Source organism: Lathyrus oleraceus, unplaced genomic scaffold (assembly GCF_024323335.1).
Source record: "Lathyrus oleraceus cultivar Zhongwan6 unplaced genomic scaffold, CAAS_Psat_ZW6_1.0 chrUn0040, whole genome shotgun sequence".
NCBI classification, from domain to species: domain Eukaryota; kingdom Viridiplantae; phylum Streptophyta; class Magnoliopsida; order Fabales; family Fabaceae; genus Lathyrus; species Lathyrus oleraceus.
Genome location: NW_026112431.1, coordinates 127,635 through 149,968, shown reverse-complemented (window position 1 = coordinate 149,968; position 22,334 = coordinate 127,635). Strand labels below are relative to the sequence as shown.

General features: G+C 27.9%; 2 non-coding genes across 2 annotated transcripts; both read left to right on the top strand.

The window, feature by feature from the left end:
• The first annotated feature begins 20,121 nt into the window (after positions 1-20,121).
• On the top strand, positions 20,122-20,195 carry TRNAV-AAC (transfer RNA valine (anticodon AAC)). The gene has a single exon. It is a non-coding gene; the product is annotated as a tRNA-Val (tRNA).
• Positions 20,196-22,015: 1,820 nt separating this feature from the next.
• Positions 22,016-22,089, top strand: TRNAV-AAC (transfer RNA valine (anticodon AAC)). The gene has a single exon. It is a non-coding gene; the product is annotated as a tRNA-Val (tRNA).
• The last annotated feature ends 245 nt before the right edge of the window (positions 22,090-22,334 follow it).

The window sequence follows — 22,334 nt, the reverse complement described above, 5'->3', positions numbered from 1 at the left end:
TGGATAGTCCCATACTACCTTTTTTTTATGTTCACATCAAAAAAAATCGTTATTTATTTGTGTTATGATTATGTAGTAGTTTAAAGTGTCATAAAATTCTTTTTCCAAACTAAAACTTCGTATTGTGAATTAAGAGATTATGACTAAGTCCTATGAATAATCTTTCTATTAAAAACAATTTAAGATCAAATACCAAATTTATTCCTTGTGTTTATTTACAAATTCAATACTCACTCGTGTAGTACTACCATATTTGTATAAAATATGGAAATTTTATTTCTTTGGTAATAAAACAAATAAATATATCTTATATTAAATTAAAATTGTCAAATGAATTGTTTCCGATTCGACATTGGCTCGACTCTAGCCAAAACTTAAAACCTTACACTCTTATCTACACCAATTTATTGTTTGGTTCAGTTTTAACTATTGTTATATATACAATGAATTAGGTAGCAAAATCCAAAAGTGTTCAACCCATAATTAGGTCTCATACCATAATTGACTCTCACAACACTCCTATTTAAATATGTGATTAAATTCACTGTTAACTAATTTACTTAACTAGAATTCATTTAAATTCTCAACATTATCTATTACTTATTTTATGAACATAACCCCTAATTCTTATTTTCTTTCTTTTCTGAAATCTATTTTATATATACATACTACTCCATCATTCTAATTTAAAATTGTCTTTAATGATATTGACACATTTCTTATATTAATAGTTAGTTTTGTTGATTTCCAATATAAAATCAATATTATTTAATAATATATTTTTAATAATAGTAGTAAGAGGAATGCATATTTGGGTAAAGGTTTAAAAAATAATGGTAACCTTGGGGGGTGGGGGGAAATAATAATAAATTTTTCTTTGGTATTTTTAATGGACAAATGATTTGAAACAGATTTTTGTTTTTTCAAAACTGACACATATTATGAGTCTGATGGATTAATTAATTCTTTTTCACGAAAGGCCGTGTTACTTAAAACCATATGAACTATCATTAAAATTGATATAATAATAAACTTTCATCAGTCAAACAATTGAAACATTCACATTTATAACTACATGTAAATGGAATAACAACTAATCAATAAAATACAATTACAAATGCGTTTATTAAAACCATTTAAAATGTTTCAATGAAACATAGGTGGTTTCATGGTGTAGTTGGTTATCACGACCCTCTAACACACTGAAGGTCCCCAGTTCGAGCCTGGGCGAAGTCAAATGGTGTTAACTCTAATTTAAATTTTAATGCTTACCACTATATTTTTGTAAGTTTTACAATGCATCAACATTAATTTCAAAAGTTAATTTACAATTTTGTGAATCAACTAAATAAATTTTAGAAGTTGTTGAGAAGAGAATAAGTTACCAAACAATACAAATCTATGTTATCTTTGGTGGAGGCCGAGTAAATGGAGTATAGAATATTGTTTTCAATTTATTATAGTTGAAGTGGAATTTAATGGATAGTCCCATACTACCTTTTTTTTATGTTCACATCAAAAAAAATCGTTATTTATTTGTGTTATGATTATGTAGTAGTTTAAAGTGTCATAAAATTCTTTTTCCAAACTAAAACTTCGTATTGTGAATTAAGAGATTATGACTAAGTCCTATGAATAATCTTTCTATTAAAATCAATTTAAGATCAAATACCAAATTTATTCCTTGTGTTTATTTACAAATTCAATACTCACTCGTGTAGTACTACCATATTTGTATAAAATATGGAAATTTTATTTCTTTGGTAATAAAACAAATAAATATATCTTATATTAAATTAAAATTGTCAAATGAATTGTTTCCGATTCGACATTGGCTCGACTCTAGCCAAAACTTAAAACCTTACACTCTTATCTACACCAATTTATTGTTTGGTTCAGTTTTAACTATTGTTATATATACAATGAATTAGGTAGCAAAATCCAAAAGTGTTCAACCCATAATTAGGTCTCATACCATAATTGACTCTCACAACACTCCTATTTAAATATGTGATTAAATTCACTGTTAACTACTTTACTTAACTAGAATTCATTTAAATTCTCAACATTATCTATTACTTATTTTATGAACATAACCCCTAATTCTTATTTTCTTTCTTTTCTGAAATCTATTTTATATATATATACTACTCCATCATTCTAATTTAAAATTGTCTTTAATGATATTGACACATTTCTTATATTAATAGTTAGTTTTGTTGATTTCCAATATAAAATCAATATTATTTAATAATATATTTTTAATAATAGTAGTCAGAGGAATGCATATGTGGGTAAAGGTTTAAAAAATAATGGTAACCTTGGGGGTGGGGGGAAATAATAATAAATTTTTCTTTGGTATTTTTAATGGACAAATGATTAGAAACAGATTTTTGTTTTTTCAAAACTGACACATATTATGAGTCTGATGGATTAATTAATTCTTTTTCACGAAAGGTCGTGTTACTTAAAACCATATGAACTATCATTAAAATTGATATAATAATAAACTTTCATCAGTCAAACAATTGAAACATTCACATTTATAACTACATGTAAATGGAATAACAACTAATCAATAAAATACAATTACAAATACTTTTATTAAAACCATTTAAAATGTTTCAATGAAACATAGGTGGTTTCGTGGTGTAGTTGGTTATCACGTCAGTCTAACACACTGAAGGTCCTAAGTTCGATCCTGGGCGAAGCCAAATGGTGTTAACTCTAATTTAAATTTTAATGCTTACCACTATATTTTTGTGAATCAACTAAATAAATTTTAGAAGTTGTTGAGAAGAGAATAAGTTACCAAACAATACAAATCTATGTTATCTTTGGTGGAGGCCGAGTAAATGGAGTATAGAATATTGTTTTCAATTTATTATAGTTGAAGTGGAATTTAATGGATAGTCCCATACTACCTTTTTTTTATGTTCACATAAAATAAAATCGTTATTTATTTGTGTTATGATTATGTAGTAGTTTAAAGTGTCATAAAATTCTTTTTCCAAACTAAAACTTCGTATTGTGAATTAAGAGATTATGATTAAGTCCTATGAATAATCTTTCTATTAAAAACAATTTAAGATCAAATACCAAATTTATTCCTTGTGTTTATTTACAAATTCAATACTCACTCGTGTAGTACTACCATATTTGTATAAAATATGGAAATTTTATTTCTTTGGTAATAAAACAAATAAATATATCTTATATTAAATTAAAATTGTCAAATGAATTGTTTCCGATTCGACATTGGCTCGACTCTAGCCAAAACTTAAAACCTTACACTCTTATCCACACCAATTTATTGTTTGGTTCAGTTTTAACTATTGTTATATATACAATGAATTAGGTAGCAAAATCCAAAAGTTGGTTATCACGTCAGTCTAACACACTGAAGGTCCCCAGTTCGAGCTTGGGCGAAGCCAAATGGTGTTAACTCTAATTTAAATTTTAATGCTTACCACTATATTTTTGTAAATTTTACAATGCATCAACATTAATTTCAAAAGTTAATTTACAATTTTGTGAATCAACTAAATAAATTTTATTTTCTAGAATGAGCCAAAGAGACATGTTGTAAGAGAGAATATAGCTACATTACATATTATTTAAAAATGACTAGGACGAAGAACGAAGTTGATTAAGCACTTTGAAGACTATAGACACATTGCGATCAAAACCGTACCAGACAGGCCGCTATGACTAGTTGAAGAGAAAACGGAACAATGTCATGTCCAATTAAACATAATAACCTATAAAACAAAACCATAAAAATCGATTGCGAACCGCTGAAATCGAAAAAAAACAGCGTTTCAGAAGGTTCATAGTCTGGGATATAGAATAAATCATCTTTTCAAGTCTTATAGAGAGACTGACTCGTGTTTTTATCTTGATGAGTGTGGAAGTAAAGGATAAAATACTTTAACTGGGTGATTGCCAAATGTGGGAGGCAAGGAAAAGAATAGAAGTTGTTGAGAAGAGAATAAGTTACCAAACAATACAAATCTATGTTATCTTTGGTGGAGGCCGAGTAAATGGAGTATAGAATATTGTTTTCAATTTATTATAGTTGAAGTGGAATTTAATGGATAGTCCCATACTACCTTTTTTTATGTTCACATAAAAAAAAATCGTTATTTATTTGTGTTATGATTATGTAGTAGTTTAAAGTGTCATAAAATTCTTTTTCCAAACTAAAACTTCGTATTGTGAATTAAGAGATTATGACTAAGTCCTATGAATAATCTTTCTATTAAAAACAATTTAAGATCAAATACCAAACTTATTCCTTGTGTTTATTTACAAATTCAATACTCACTCGTGTAGTACTACCATATTTGTATAAAATATGGAAATTTTATTTCTTTGGTAATAAAACAAATAAATATATCTTATATTAAATTCAAATTGTCAAATGAATTGTTTCCGATTCGACATTGGCTCGACTCTAGCCAAAACTTAAAACCTTACACTCTTATCTACACCAAATTATTGTTTGGTTCAGTTTTAACTATTGTTATATATACAATGAATTAGGTAGCAAAATCCAAAAGTGTTCAACCCATAATTAGGTCTCATACCATAATTGACTCTCACAACACTCCTATTTAAATATGTGATTAAATTCACTGTTAACTACTTTACTTAACTAGAATTCATTTAAATTCTCAACATTATCTATTACTTATTTTATGAACATAACCCCTAATTCTTATTTTCTTTCTTTTCTGAAATCTATTTTATATAAATATACTACTCCATCATTCTAATTTAAAATTGTCTTTAATGATATTGACACATTTCTTATATTAATAGTTAGTTTTGTTGATTTCCAATATAAAATCAATATTATTTAATAATATTTTTAATAATAGTAGTCAGAGGAATGCATATGTGGGTAAAGGTTTAAAAAATAATGGTAACCTTGGGGGGTGGGGGGAAATAATAATAAATTTTTCTTTGGTATTTTTAATGGACAAATGATTTGAAACAGATTTTTGTTTTTTCAAAACTGACACATATTATGAGTATGATGGATTAATTAATTCTTTTTCACGAAAGGTCATGTTACTTAAAACCATATGAACTATCATTAAAATTGATATAATAATAAACTTTCATCAGTCAAATAATTGAAACATTCACATTTATAACTACATGTAAATGGAATAACAACTAATTAATAAAATACAATTACAATAACTTTTATTAAAACCATTTAAAATGTTTTAATGAAACATAGGTGGTTTCATGGTGTAGTTGGTTATCACGTCAGTCTAACACACTGAAGGTCCCCAGTTCGAGCTTGGGAGAAGCCAAAGGGTGATTGCCAAATGTGGGAGGCAAGAAAAAGAATAGAAGTTGTTGAGAACAGAATAAGTTACCAAACAAAAAAAAGATGTTATCTTTGGTGGAGGCCGAGTAAATGGAGTATAGAATATTGTTTTCAATTTATTATAGTTGAAGTGGAATTTAATGGATAGTCCCATACTACCTTTTTTTTTATGTTCACATTAAAAAAAATCGTTATTTATTTGTGTTATGATTATGTAGTAGTTTGAAATGTCATAAAATTCTTTTTCCAAACTAAAACTTCGTATTGTGAATTAAGAGATTATGACTAAGTCCTATGAATAATCTTTCTATTAAAAACAATTTAAGATCAAATACCAAATTTATTCCTTGTGTTTATTTACAAATTCAATACTCACTCGTGTAGTACTACCATATTTGTATAAAATATGGAAATTTTATTTCTTTGGTAATAAAACAAATAAATATATCTTATATTAAATTAAAATTGTCAAATGAATTGTTTCCGATTCGACATTGGCTCGACTCTAGCCAAAACTTAAAACCTTACACTCTTATCTACACCAATTTATTGTTTGGTTCAGTTTTAACTATTGTTATATATACAATGAATTAGGTAGCAAAATCCAAAAGTTGGTTATCATGTCAGTCTAACACACTGAAGGTCCCCAGTTCGAGCTTGGGCGAAGCCAAATGGTGTTAACTCTAATTAAAATTTTAATGCTTACCACTATATTTTTGTAAATTTTACAATGCATCAACATTAATTTCAAAAGTTAATTTACAATTTTGTGAATCAACTAAATAAATTTTATTTTCTAGAATGAGCCAAAGAGACATGTTGTAAGAGAGAATATAGCTACATTACATATTATTTAAAAATGACTAGGACGAAGAACGAAGTTGATTAAGCACTTTGAAGACTATAGACACATTGCGATCAAAACCGTACCAGACAGGCCGCTATGACTAGTTGAAGAGAAAACGGAACAGTGTCATGTCCAATTAAACATAATAACCTATAAAACAAAACCATAACAATCGATTGCGAACCGCTGAAATCGAAAAAAAACAGCGTTTCAGAAGGTTCATAGTCTGGGATATAGAATAAATCATCTTTTCAAGTCTTATAGAGAGACTGACTCGTCTTTTTATCTTGATGAGTGTGGAAGTAAAGGATAAAATACTTTAACTGGGTGATTGCCAAATGTGGGAGGCAAGAAAAAGAATAGAAGTTGTTGAGAAGAGAATAAGTTACCAAACAATACAACTCTATGTTATCTTTGGTGGAAGCCGAGTAAATGGAGTATAGAATATTGTTTTCAATTTATTATAGTTGAAGTGGAATTTAATGGATAGTCCCATACTACCTTTTTTTTATGTTCACATCAAAAAAAATCGTTATTTATTTGTGTTATGATTATGTAGTAGTTTAAAGTGTCATAAAATTCTTTTTCCAAACTAAAACTTCGTATTGTGAATTAAGAGATTATGACTAAGTCCTATGAATAATCTTTCTATTAAAAACAATTTAAGATCAAATACCAAATTTATTCCTTGTGTTTATTTACAAATTCAATACTCACTCGTGTAGTACTACCATATTTGTATAAAATATGGAAATTTTATTTCTTTGGTAATAAAACAAATAAATATATCTTATATTAAATTAAAATTGTCAAATGAATTGTTTCCGATTCGACATTGGCTCGACTCTAGCCAAAACTTAAAACCTTACACTCTTATCTACACCAATTTATTGTTTGGTTCAGTTTTAACTATTGTTATATATACAATGAATTAGGTAGAAAAAACCAAAAGTTGGTTATCACGTCAGTCTAACACACTGAAGGTCCCCAGTTCGAGCTTGGGCGAAGCCAAATGGTGTTAACTCTAATTTAAATTTTAATGCTTACCACTATATTTTTGTAAATTTTACAATGCATCAACATTAATTTCAAAAGTTAATTTACAATTTTGTGAATCAACTAAATAAATTTTATTTTCTAGAATGAGCCAAAGAGACATGTTGTAAGAGAGAATATAGCTACATTACATATTATTTAAAAATGACTAGGACGAAGAACGAAGTTGATTAAGCACTTTGAAGACTGTAGACACATTGCGATCAAAACCGTACCAGACAGGCCGCTATGACTAGTTGAAGAGAAAACGGAACAATGTCATGTCCAATTAAACATAATAACCTATAAAACAAAACCATAAAAATCGATTGCGAACCGCTTAAATCGAAAAAAAACAGCGTTTCAGAAGGTTCATAGTCTGGGATATAGAATAAATCATCTTTTCAAGTCTTATAGAGAGACTGACTCGTCTTTTTATCTTGATGAGTGTGGAAGTAAAGGATAAAATACTTTAACTGGGTGATTGCCAAATGTGGGAGGCAAGAAAAAGAATAGAAGTTGTTGAGAAGAGAATAAGTTACCAAACAATACAAATCTATGTTATCTTTGGTGGAGGCCGAGTAAATGGAGTATAGAATATTGTTTTCAATTTATTATAGTTGAAGTGGAATTTAATGGATAGTCCCATACTACCTTTTTTTTATGTTCACAATAAAAAAAATCGTTATTTATTTGTGTTATGATTATGTAGTAGTTTAAAGTGTCATAAAATTCTTTTTCCAAACTAAAACTTCGTATTGTGAATTAAGAGATTATGACTAAGTCCTATGAATAATCTTTCTATTAAAAACAATTTAAGATCAAATACCATATTTATTCCTTGTGTTTATTTACAAATTCAATACTCACTCGTGTAGTACTACCATATTTGTATAAAATATGGAAATTTTATTTCTTTGGTAATAAAACAAATAAATATATCTTATATTAAATTAAAATTGTCAAATGAATTGTTTCCGATTCGACATTGGCTCGACTCTAGCCAAAACTTAAAACCTTACACTCTTATCTACACCAATTTATTGTTTGGTTCAGTTTTAACTATTGTTATATATACAATGAATTAGGTAGCAAAATCCAAAAGTTGGTTATCACGTCAGTCTAACACACTGAAGGTCCCCAGTTCGAGCTTGGGCGAAGCCAAATGGTGTTAACTCTAATTAAAATTTTAATGCTTACCATTATATTTTTGTAAATTTTACAATGCATCAACATTAATTTCAAAAGTTAATTTACAATTTTGTGAATCAACTAAATAAATTTTATTTTCTAGAATGAGCCAAAGAGACATGTTGTAAGAGAGAATATAGCTACATTACATATTATTTAAAAATGACTAGGACGAAGAACGAAGTTGATTAAGCACTTTGAAGACTATAGACACATTGCGATCAAAACCGTACCAGACAGGCCGCTATGACTAGTTGAAGAGAAAACGGAACAGTGTCATGTCCAATTAAACATAATAACCTATAAAACAAAACCATAACAATCGATTGCGAACCGCTGAAATCGAAAAAAAACAGCGTTTCAGAAGGTTCATAGTCTGGGATATAGAATAAATCATCTTTTCAAGTCTTATAGAGAGACTGACTCGTCTTTTTATCTTGATGAATGTGGAAGTAAAGGATAAAATACTTTAACTGGGTGATTGCCAAATGTGGGAGGCAAGAAAAAGAATAGAAGTTGTTGAGAAGAGAATAAGTTACCAAACAATACAAATCTATGTTATCTTTGGTGGAAGCCGAGTAAATGGAGTATAGAATATTGTTTTCAATTTATTATAGTTGAAGTGGAATTTAATGGATAGTCCCATACTACCTTTTTTTTATGTTCACATCAAAAAAAATCGTTATTTATTTGTGTTATGATTATGTAGTAGTTTAAAGTGTCATAAAATTCTTTTTCCAAACTAAAACTTCGTATTGTGAATTAAGAGATTATGACTAAGTCCTATGAATAATCTTTCTATTAAAAACAATTTAAGATCAAATACCAAATTTATTCCTTGTGTTTATTTACAAATTCAATACTCACTCGTGTAGTACTACCATATTTGTATAAAATATGGAAATTTTATTTCTTTGGTAATAAAACAAATAAATATATCTTATATTAAATTAAAATTGTCAAATGAATTGTTTCCGATTCGACATTGGCTCGACTCTAGCCAAAACTTAAAACCTTACACTCTTATCTACACCAATTTATTGTTTGGTTCAGTTTTAACTATTGTTATATATACAATGAATTAGGTAGAAAAAACCAAAAGTTGGTTATCACGTCAGTCTAACACACTGAAGGTCCCCAGTTCGAGCTTGGGCGAAGCCAAATGGTGTTAACTCTAATTTAAATTTTAATGCTTACCACTATATTTTTGTAAATTTTACAATGCATCAACATTAATTTCAAAAGTTAATTTACAATTTTGTGAATCAACTAAATAAATTTTATTTTCTAGAATGAGCCAAAGAGACATGTTGTAAGAGAGAATATAGCTACATTACATATTATTTAAAAATGACTAGGACGAAGAACGAAGTTGATTAAGCACTTTGAAGACTATAGACACATTGCGATCAAAACCGTACCAGACAGGCCGCTATGACTAGTTGAAGAGAAAACGGAACAGTGTCATGTCCAATTAAACATAATAACCTATAAAACAAAACCATAAAAATCGATTACGAACCGCTGAAATCGAAAAAAAAACAGCGTTTCAGAAGGTTCATAGTCTGGGATATAGAATAAATCATCTTTTCAAGTCTTATAGAGAGACTGACTCGTTTTTTTATCTTGATGAGTGTGGAAGTAAAGGATAAAATACTTTAACTGGGTGATTGCCAAATGTGGGAGGCAAGAAAAAGAATAGAAGTTGTTGAGAAGAGAATAAGTTACCAAACAATACAAATCTATGTTATCTTTGGTGGAGGCCGAGTAAATGGAGTATAGAATATTGTTTTCAATTTATTATAGTTGAAGTGGAATTTAATGGATAGTCCCATACTACCTTTTTTTTATGTTCACATAAAAAAAAATCGTTATTTATTTGTGTTATGATTATGTAGTAGTTTAAAGTGTCATAAAATTCTTTTTCCAAACTAAAACTTCGTATTGTGAATTAAGAGATTATGACTAAGTCCTATGAATAATCTTTCTATTAAAAACAATTTAAGATCAAATACCAAATTTATTCCTTGTGTTTATTTACAAATTCAATACTCACTCGTGTAGTACTACCATATTTGTATAAAATATGGAAATTTTATTTCTTTGGTAATAAAACAAATAAATATATCTTATATTAAATTAAAATTGTCAAATGAATTGTTTCCGATTCGACATTGGCTCGACTCTAGCCAAAACTTAAAACCTAACACTCTTATCTACACCAATTTATTGTTTGGTTCAGTTTTAACTATTGTTATATATACAATGAATTAGGTAGCAAAATCCAAAAGTGTTCAACCCATAATTAGGTCTCGTACCATAATTGACTCTCACAACACTCCTATTTAAATATGTGATTAAATTCACTGTTAACTACTTTACTTAACTAGAATTCATTTAAATTCTCAACATTATCTATTACTTATTTTATGAACATAACCCCTAATTCTTATTTTCTTTCTTTTCTGAAATCTATTTTATATAAATATACTACTCCATCATTCTAATTTAAAATTATCTTTAATGATATTGACACATTTCTTATATTAATAGTTAGTTTTGTTGATTTCCAATATAAAATCAATATTATTTAATAATATATTTTTAATAATAGTAGTCAGAGGAATGCATATGTGGGTAAAGGTTTAAAAAATAATGGTAACCTTGGGGGGTGGGGGGAAATAATAATAAATTTTTCTTTGGTATTTTTAATGGACAAATGATTTGAAACAGATTTTTGTTTTTTCAAAACTGACACATATTATGAGTCTGATGGATTAATTAATTCTTTTTCACGAAAGGTCATGTTACTTAAAACCACATGAACTATCATTAAAATTGATACAATAATAAACTTTCATCAGTCAAACAGTTGAAACATTCACATTTATAACTACATGTAAATGGAATAACAAATAATCAATAAAATACAATTACAAATACTTTTATTAAAACCATTTAAAATGTTTCAATGAAACATAGGTGGTTTCGTGGTGTAGTTGGTTATCACGTCAGTCTAACATACTGAAGGTCCCCAGTTCGAGCATGGGCAAAGCCAAATGGTGTTAACTCTAATTTAAATTTTAATGCTTACCACTATATTTTTGTAAATTTTACAATGCATCAACATTAATTTCAAAAGTTAATTTACAATTTTGTGAATCAACTAAATAAATTTTATTTTCGAAAATGAACCAAAGAGACATGTTGTAAGAGAGAATAAAGCTACATTACATATTATTTAAAAATGACTAGGACGAAGAACGAAGTTCATTAAGCACTTTGAAGACTATAGACACATTGCGATCAAAACCGTACCAGACAGGCCGCTATGACTAGTTGAAGAGAAAACGGAACAGTGTCATGTCCAATTAAACATAATTACCTATAAAACAAAACCATAAAAATCGATTGCGAACCGCTGAAATCGAAAAAAAATAGCGTTTCAGAAGGTTCATAGTCTGGGATATAGAATAAATCATCTTTTCAAGTCTTATAGAGAGACTGACTCGTCTTTTTATCTTGATGAGTGTGGAAGTAAAGGATCAAATACTTTAACTGGGTGATTGCCAAATGTGGGGGAAGAAAAAGAATAGAAGTTGTTGAGAAGAGAATAAGTTACCAAACAATACAAATCTATGTTATCTTTGGTGGAGGCCGAGTAAATGGAGTATAGGATATTGTTTTCAATTTATTATAGTTGAAGTGGAATTTAATGGATAGTCCCATACTACCTTTTTTTTATGTTCACATCAAAAAAAATCGTTATTTACTTGTGTTATGATTATGTAGTAGTTTAAAGTGTCATAAAATTCTTTTTCCAAACTAAAACTTCGTATTGTGAATTAAGAGATTATGACTAAGTCCTATGAATAATCTTTCTATTAAAAACAAATTAAGATCAAATACCAAATTTATTCCTTGTGTTTATTTACAAATGCAATACTCACTCGTGTAGTACTACCATATTTGTATAAAATATGGAAATTTTATTTCTTTGGTAATAAAACAAATAAATATATCTTATATTAAATTAAAATTGTCAAATGAATTGTTTCCGATTCGACATTGACTCGACTCTAGCCAAAACTTAAAACCTTACACTCTTATCTACACCAATTTATTGTTTGGTTCAGTTTTAACTATTGTTATATATACAATGAATTAGGTAGCAAAATCCAAAAGTGTTCAACCCATAATTAGGTCTCGTACCATAATTGACTCTCACAACACTCCTATTTAAATATGTGATTAAATTCACTGTTAACTACTTTACTTAACTAGAATTCATTTAAATTCTCAACATTATCTATTACTTATTTTATGAACATAACCCCTAATTCTTATTTTCTTTCTTTTCTGAAATCTATTTTATATAAATATACTACTCCATCATTCTAATTTAAAATTGTCTTTAATGATATTGACACATTTCTTATATTAATAGTTAGTTTTGTTGATTTCCAATATAAAATCAATATTATTTAATAATATATTTTTAATAATAGTAGTCAGAGGAATGCATATGTGGGTAAAGGTTTAAAAATAATGGTAACCTTGGGGGGTGGGGGGAAATAATAATAAATTTTTCTTTGGTATTTTTAATGGACAAATGATTTGAAACAGATTTTTGTTTTTTCAAAACTGACACATATTATGAGTCTGATGGATTAATTAATTCTTTTTCACGAAAGGTCATGTTACTTAAAACCATATGAACTATCATTAAAATTGATACAATAATAAACTTTCATCAGTCAAACAATTGAAACATTCACATTTATAACTACATGTAAATGGAATAACAACTAATCAATAAAATACAATTACAAATACTTTTATTAAAACCATTTAAAATGTTTCAATGAAACATAGGTGGTTTCGTGGTGTAGTTGGTTATCACGTCAGTCTAACACACTGAAGGTCCCCAGTTCGAGATTGGGCGAAGCCAAATGGTGTTAACTCTAATTTAAATTTTAATGCTTACCACTATATTTTTGTAAATTTTACAATGCATCAACATTAATTTCAAAAGTTAATTTACAATTTTGTGAATCAACTAAATAAATTTTATTTTCGAAAATGAACCAAAGAGACATGTTGTAAGAGAGAATATAGCTACATTACATATTATTTAAAAATGACTAGGACGAAGAACGAAGTTGATTAAGCACTTTGAAGACTATAGACACATTGCGATCAAAACTGTACCAGACAGGCCGCTATGACTAGTTGAAGAGAAAACGGAACAGTGACATGTCCAATTAAACATAATAATCTATAAAACAAAACCATAAAAATCGATTGTGAACCGCTGAAATCGAAAAAAAACAGCGTTTCAGAAAGTTCATAGTCTGGGATATAGAATAAATCATCTTTTCAAGTCTTATAGAGAGACTGACTCGTGTTTTTATCTTGATGAGTGTGGAAGTAAAGGATAAAATACTTTAACTGGGTGATTGCCAAATGTGGGAGGCAAGAAAAAGAATAGAAGTTGTTAAGAAGAGAATAAGTTACCAAACAATACAAATCTATGTTATCTTTGGTGGAGGCCGAGTAAATGGAGTATAGAATATTGTTTTCAATTTATTATAGTTGAAGTGGAATTTAATGGATAGTCCCATACTACCTTTTTTTTTTATGTTCACATAAAAAAAAATCGTTATTTATTTGTGTTATGATTATGTAGTAGTTTAAAGTGTCATAAAATTCTTTTTCCAAACTAAAACTTCGTATTGTGAATTAAGAGATTATGACTAAGTCCTATGAATAATCTTTCTATTAAAAACAATTTAAGATCAAATACCAAATTTATTCCTTGTGTTTATTTACAAATTCAATACCCACTCGTGTAGTACTACCATATTTGTATAAAATATGGAAATTTTATTTCTTTGGTAATAAAACAAATAAATATATTTTATATTAAATTAAAATTGTCAAATGAATTGTTTCCGATTCGACATTGGCTCGACTCTAGCCATAACTTAAAACCTTACACTCTTATCTACACCAATTTATTGTTTGGTTCAGTTTTAACTATTGTTATATATACAATGAATTAGGTAGCAAAATCCAAAAGTGTTCAACCCATAATTAGGTCTCATACCATAATTGACTCTCACAACACTCCTATTTAAATATGTGATTAAATTCACTGTTAACTACTTTACTTAACTAGAATTCATTTAAATTCTCAACATTATCTATTACTTATTTTATGAACGTAACCCCTAATTCTTATTTTCTTTCTTTTCTGAAATCTATTTTATATATACATACTACTCCATCATTCTAATTTAAAATTGTCTTTAATGATATTGACACATTTCTTATATTAATAGTTAGTTTTGTTGATTTCCAATATAAAATCAATATTATTTAATAATATATTTTTAATAATAGTAATCAGAGGAATGCATATTTGGGTAAAGGTTTAAAAAATAATGGTAACCTTGGGGGTGGGGGGAAATAATAATAAATTTTCTTTGGTATTTTTAATGGACAAATGATTTGAAACAGATTTTTGTTTTTTCAAAACTGACACATATTATGAGTCTGATGGATTTATTAATTCTTTTTCACGAAAGGTCATGTTACTTAAAACCATATGAACTATCATTAAAATTGATATAATAATAAACTTTCATCAGTCAAACGATTGAAACATTCACATTTATAACTACATGTAAATGGAATAACAACTAATCAATAAAATACAATTACAAATACTTTTATTAAAACCATTTAAAATGTTTCAATGAAACATAGGTGGTTTCGTGGTGTAGTTGGTTATCACGTCAGTCTAACACACTGAAGGTCCCCAGTTTGAGCCTGGGCGAAGCCAATAGGTGTTAACTCTAATTTAAATTTTAATGCTTACCACTATATTTTTGTAAATTTTACAATGCATCAACATTAATTTCAAAAGTTAATTTACAATTTGTGAATCAACTAAATAATTTTATTTTCTAGAATGAGCCAAAGAGACATGTTGTAAGAGAGAATATAGCTACATTACATATTATTTAAAAATGACTAGGACGAAGAACGAAGTTGATTAAGCACTTTGAAGACTATAGACACATTGCGATCAAAACCGTACCAGTCAGGCCGCTATGACTAGTTGAAGAGAAAACGGAACAGTGTCATGTCCAATTAAACATAATAACCTATAAAACAAAACCATAAAAATCGATTGCGAACCGCTGAAATCGAAAAAAACAGCGTTTCAGAAGGTTCATAGTCTGGGATATAGAATAAATCATCTTTTCAAGTCTTATAGAGAGACTGACTCGTCTTTTTATCTTGATGAGTGTGGAAGTAAAGGATAAAATACTTTAACTGGGTGATTGCCAAATGTGGGAGGCAAGAAAAGAATAGAAGTTGTTGAGAAGAGAATAAGTTACCAAACAATACAAATCTATGTTATCTTTGGTGGAGGCCGAGTAAATGGAGTATAGAATATTGTTTTCAATATATTCTAGTTGAAGTGGAATTTAATGGATAGTCCCATACTACCTTTTTTTTTATGTTCACATAAAAAAAAATCGTTATTTATTTGTGTTATGATTATGTAGTAGTTTAAAGTGTCATAAAATTCTTTTTCCAAACTAAAACTTCGTATTGTGAATTAAGAGATTATGACTAAGTCCTATGAATAATCTTTCTATTAAAAACAATTTAAGATCAAATACCAAATTTATTCCTTGTGTTTATTTACAAATGCAATACTCACTCGTGTAGTACTACCATATTTGTATAAAATATGGAAATTTTATTTCTTTGGTAATAAAACAAATAAATATATCTTATATTAAATTAAAATTGTCAAATGAATTGTTTCCGATTCGACATTGGCTCGACTCTAGCCATAACTTAAAACCTTACACTCTTATATAGAATGAAACATAGGTGGTTTCGTGGTGTAGTTGGTTATCACGTCAGTCTAACACACTGAAGGTCCCCAGTTCGAGATTGGGCGAAGCCAAATGGTGTTAACTCTAATTTAAATTTTAATGCTTACCACTATATTTTTGTAAATTTTACAATGCATCAACATTAATTTCAAAAGTTAATTTACAATTTTGTGAATCAACTAAATAAATTTTATTTTCGAAAATGAACCAAAGAGACATGTTGTAAGAGAGAATAAAGCTACATTACATATTATTTAAAAATGACTAGGACGAAGAACGAAGTTCATTAAGCACTTTGAAGACTATAGACACATTGCGATCAAAACCGTACCAGACAGGCCGCTATGACTAGTTGAAGAGAAAACGGAACAGTGTCATGTCCATTAAACATAATTACCTATAAAACAAAACCATAAAAATCGATTGCGAACCGCTGAAATCGAAAAAAAACAGCGTTTCAGAAGGTTCATAGTCTGGGATATAGAATAAATCATCTTTTCAAGTCTTATAGAGAGACTGACTCGTCTTTTTATCTTGATGAGTGTGGAAGTAAAGGATCAAATACTTTAACTGGGTGATTGCCAAATGTGGGAGGGAAGAAAAAGAGTAGAAGTTGTTGAGAAGAGAATAAGTTACCAAACAATACAAATCTATGTTATCTTTGGTGGAGGCCGAGTAAATGGAGTATAGGATATTGTTTTCAATTTATTATAGTTGAAGTGGAATTTAATGGATAGTCCCATACTACCTTTTTTTTATGTTCACATCAAAAAAAATCGTTATTTACTTGTGTTATGATTATGTAGTAGTTTAAAGTGTCATAAAATTCTTTTTCCAAACTAAAACTTCGTATTGTGAATTAAGAGATTATGACTAAGTCCTATGAATAATCTTTCTATTAAAAACAATTTAAGATCAAATACCAAATTTATTCCTTGTGTTTATTTACAAATTCAATACCCACTCGTGTAGTACTACCATATTTGTATAAAATATGGAAATTTTATTTCTTTGGTAATAAAACAAATAATATATTTTATATTAAATTAAAATTGTCAAATGAATTGTTTCCGATTCGACATTGACTCGACTCTAGCCAAAACTTAAAACCTTACACTCTTATCTACACCAATTTATTGTTTGGTTCAGTTTTAACTATTGTTATATATACAATGAATTAGGTAGCAAAATCCAAAAGTGTTCAACCCATAATTAGGTCTCGTACCATAATTGACTCTCACAACACTCCTATTTAAATATGTGATTAAATTCACTGTTAACTACTTTACTTAACTAGAATTCATTTAAATTCTCAACATTATCTATTACTTATTTTATGAACATAACCCCTAATTCTTATTTTCTTTCTTTTCTGAAATCTATTTTATATAAATATACTACTCCATCATTCTAATTTAAAATTGTCTTTAATGATATTGACACATTTCTTATATTAATAGTTAGTTTTGTTGATTTCCAATATAAAATCAATATTATTTAATAATATATTTTTAATAATAGTAGTCAGAGGAATGCATATTTGGGTAAAGGTTTAAAAAATAATGGTAACCTTGGGGGTGGGGGGAAATAATAATAAATTTTTCTTTGGTATTTTTAATGGACAAATGATTTGAAACAGATTTTTGTTTTTTCAAAACTGACACATATTATGAGTCTGATGGATTAATTAATTCTTTTTCACGAAAGGTCATGTTACTTAAAACCATATGAACTATCATTAAAATTGATATAATAATAAACTTTCATCAGTCAAACGATTGAAACATTCACATTTATAACTACATGTAAATGGAATAACAACTAATCAATAAATACAATTACAAATACTTTTATTAAAACCATTTAAAATGTTTCAATGAAACATAGGTGGTTTCGTGGTGTAGTTGGTTATCACGTCAGTCTAACACACTGAAGGTCCCCAGTTTGAGCCTGGGCGAAGCCAATAGGTGTTAACTCTAATTTAAATTTTAATGCTTACCACTATATTTTTGTAAATTTTACAATGCATCAACATTAATTTCAAAAGTTAATTTACAATTTTGTGAATCAACTAAATAAATTTTATTTTCTAGAATGAGCCAAAGAGACATGTTGTAAGAGAGAATATAGCTACATTACATATTATTTAAAAATGACTAGGACGAAGAACGAAGTTGATTAAGCACTTTGAAGACTATAGACACATTGCGATCAAAACCGTACCAGACAGGCCGCTATGACTAGTTGAAGAGAAAACGGAACAGTGTCATGTCCAATTAAACATAATAACCTATAAAACAAAACCATAAAAATCGATTGCGAACCGCTGAAATCGAAAAAAAAACAGCGTTTCAGAAGGTTCATAGTCTGGGATATAGAATAAATCATCTTTTCAAGTCTTATAGAGAGACTGACTCGTGTTTTTATCTTGATGAGTGTGGAAGTAAAGGATAAAATACTTTAACTGGGTGATTGCCAAATGTGGGAGGCAAGAAAAAGAATAGAAGTTGTTGAGAAGAGAATAAGTTACCAAACAATACAAATCTATGTTATCTTTGGTGGAGGCCGAGTAAATGGAGTATAGAATATTGTTTTCAATTTATTATAGTTGAAGTGGAATTTAATGGATAGTCCCATACTACCTTTTTTTTATGTTCACATAAAAAAAAATCAATATTTATTTGTGTTATGATTATGTAGTAGTTTAAAGTGTCATAAAATTCTTTTTCCAAACTAAAACTTCGTATTGTGAATTAAGAGATTATGACTAAGTCCTATGAATAATCTTTCTATTAAAAACAATTTAAGATCAAATACCAAATTTATTCCTTGTGTTTATTTACAAATTCAATACCCACTCGTGTAGTACTACCATATTTGTATAAAATATGGAAATTTTATTTCTTTGGTAATAAAACAAATAAATATATTTTATATTAAATTAAAATTGTCAAATGAATTGTTTCCGATTCGACATTGGCTCGACTCTAGCCATAACTTAAAACCTTACACTCTTATCTACACCAATTTATTGTTTGGTTCAGTTTTAACTATTGTTATATATACAATGAATTAGGTAGCAAAATCCAAAAGTGTTCAACCCATAATTAGGTCTCATACCATAATTGACTCTCACAACACTCCTATTTAAATATGTGATTAAATTCACTGTTAACTACTTTACTTAACTAGAATTCATTTAAATTCTCAACATTATCTATTACTTATTTTATGAACGTAACCCCTAATTCTTATTTTCTTTCTTTTCTGAAATCTATTTTATATATACATACTACTCCATCATTCTAATTTAAAATTGTCTTTAATGATATTGACACATTTCTTATATTAATAGTTAGTTTTGTTGATTTCCAATATAAAATCAATATTATTTAATAATATATTTTTAATAATAGTAATCAGAGGAATGCATATTTGGGTAAAGGTTTAAAAAATAATGGTAACCTTGGGGGTGGGGGGAAATAATAATAAATTTTTCTTTGGTATTTTTAATGGACAAATGATTTGAAACAGATTTTTGTTTTTTCAAAACTGACACATATTATGAGTCTGATGGATTAATTAATTCTTTTTCACGAAAGGTCATGTTACTTAAAACCATATGAACTATCATTAAAATTGATATAATAATAAACTTTCATCAGTCAAACGATTGAAACATTCACATTTATAACTACATGTAAATGGAATAACAACTAATCAATAAAATACAATTACAAATACTTTTATTAAAACCATTTAAAATGTTTCAATGAAACATAGGTGGTTTCGTGGTGTAGTTGGTTATCACGTCAGTCTAACACACTGAAGGTCCCCAGTTTGAGCCTGGGCGAAGCCAATAGGTGTTAACTCTAATTTAAATTTTAATGCTTACCACTATATTTTTGTAAATTTTACAATGCATCAACATTAATTTCAAAAGTTAATTTACAATTTTGTGAATCAACTAAATAAATTTTATTTTTCGAATGAGCCAAAGAGACATGTTGTAAGAGAGAATATAGCTACATTACATATTATTTAAAAATGACTAGGACGAAGAACGAAGTTGATTAAGCACTTTGAAGACTATAGACACATTGCGATCAAAACCGTACCAGACAGGCCGCTATGACTAGTTGAAGAGAAAACGGAACAGTGTCATGTCCAATTAAACATAATAACCTATAAAACAAAACCATAAAAATCGATTGCGAACCGCTGAAATCGAAAAAAAACAGCGTTTCAGAAGGTTCATAGTCTGGGATATAGAATAAATCATCTTTTCAAGTCTTATAGAGAGACTGACTCGTGTTTTTATCTTGATGAGTGTGGAAGTAAAGGATAAAATACTTTAACTGGGTGATTGCCAAATGTGGGAGGCAAGAAAAAGAATAGAAGTTGTTGAGAAGAGAATAAGTTACCAAACAATACAAATCTATGTTATCTTTGGTGGAGGCCGAGTAAATGGAGTATAGAATATTGTTTTCAATTTATTATAGTTGAAGTGGAATTTAATGGATAGTCCCATACTACCTTTTTTTTTATGTTCACATAAAAAAAAATCAATATTTATTTGTGTTATGATTATGTAGTAGTTTAAAGTGTCATAAAATTCTTTTTCCAAACTAAAACTTCGTATTGTGAATTAAGAGATTATGACTAAGTCCTATGAATAATCTTTCTATTAAAAACAATTTAAGATCAAATACCAAATTTATTCCTTGTGTTTATTTACAAATTCAATACCCACTCGTGTAGTACTACCATATTTGTATAAAATATGGAAATTTTATTTCTTTGGTAATAAAACAAATAAATATATTTTATATTAAATTAAAATTGTCAAATGAATTGTTTCCGATTCGACATTGGCTCGACTCTAGCCATAACTTAAAACCTTACACTCTTATCTACACCAATTTATTGTTTGGTTCAGTTTTAACTATTGTTATATATACAATGAATTAGGTAGCAAAATCCAAAAGTGTTCAACCCATAATTAGGTCTCATACCATAATTGACTCTCACAACACTCCTATTTAAATATGTGATTAAATTCACTGTTAACTACTTTACTTAACTAGAATTCATTTAAATTCTCAACATTATCTATTACTTATTTTATGAACGTAACCCCTAATTCTTATTTTCTTTCTTTTCTGAAATCTATTTTATATATACATACTACTCCATCATTCTAATTTAAAATTGTCTTTAATGATATTGACACATTTCTTATATTAATAGTTAGTTTTGTTGATTTCCAATATAAAATCAATATTATTTAATAATATATTTTTAATAATAGTAATCAGAGGAATGCATATTTGGGTAAAGGTTTAAAAAATAATGGTAACCTTGGGGGTGGGGGGAAATAATAATAAATTTTTCTTTGGTATTTTTAATGGACAAATGATTTGAAACAGATTTTGTTTTTTCAAAACTGACACATATTATGAGTCTGATGGATTAATTAATTCTTTTTCACGAAAGGTCATGTTACTTAAAACCATATGAACTATCATTAAAATTGATATAATAATAAACTTTCATCAGTCAAACGATTGAAACATTCACATTTATAACTACATGTAAATGGAATAACAACTAATCAATAAAATACAATTACAAATACTTTTATTAAAACCATTTAAAATGTTTCAATGAAACATAGGTGGTTTCGTGGTGTAGTTGGTTATCACGTCAGTCTAACACACTGAAGGTCCCCAGTTTGAGCCTGGGCGAAGCCAATAGGTGTTAACTCTAATTTAAATTTTAATGCTTACCACTATATTTTTGTAAATTTTACAATGCATCAACATTAATTTCAAAAGTTAATTTACAATTTTGTGAATCAACTAATAAATTTTATTTTCTAGAATGAGCCAAAGAGACATGTTGTAAGAGAGAATATAGCTACATTACATATTATTTAAAAATGACTAGGACGAAGAACGAAGTTGATTAAGCACTTTGAAGACTATAGACACATTGC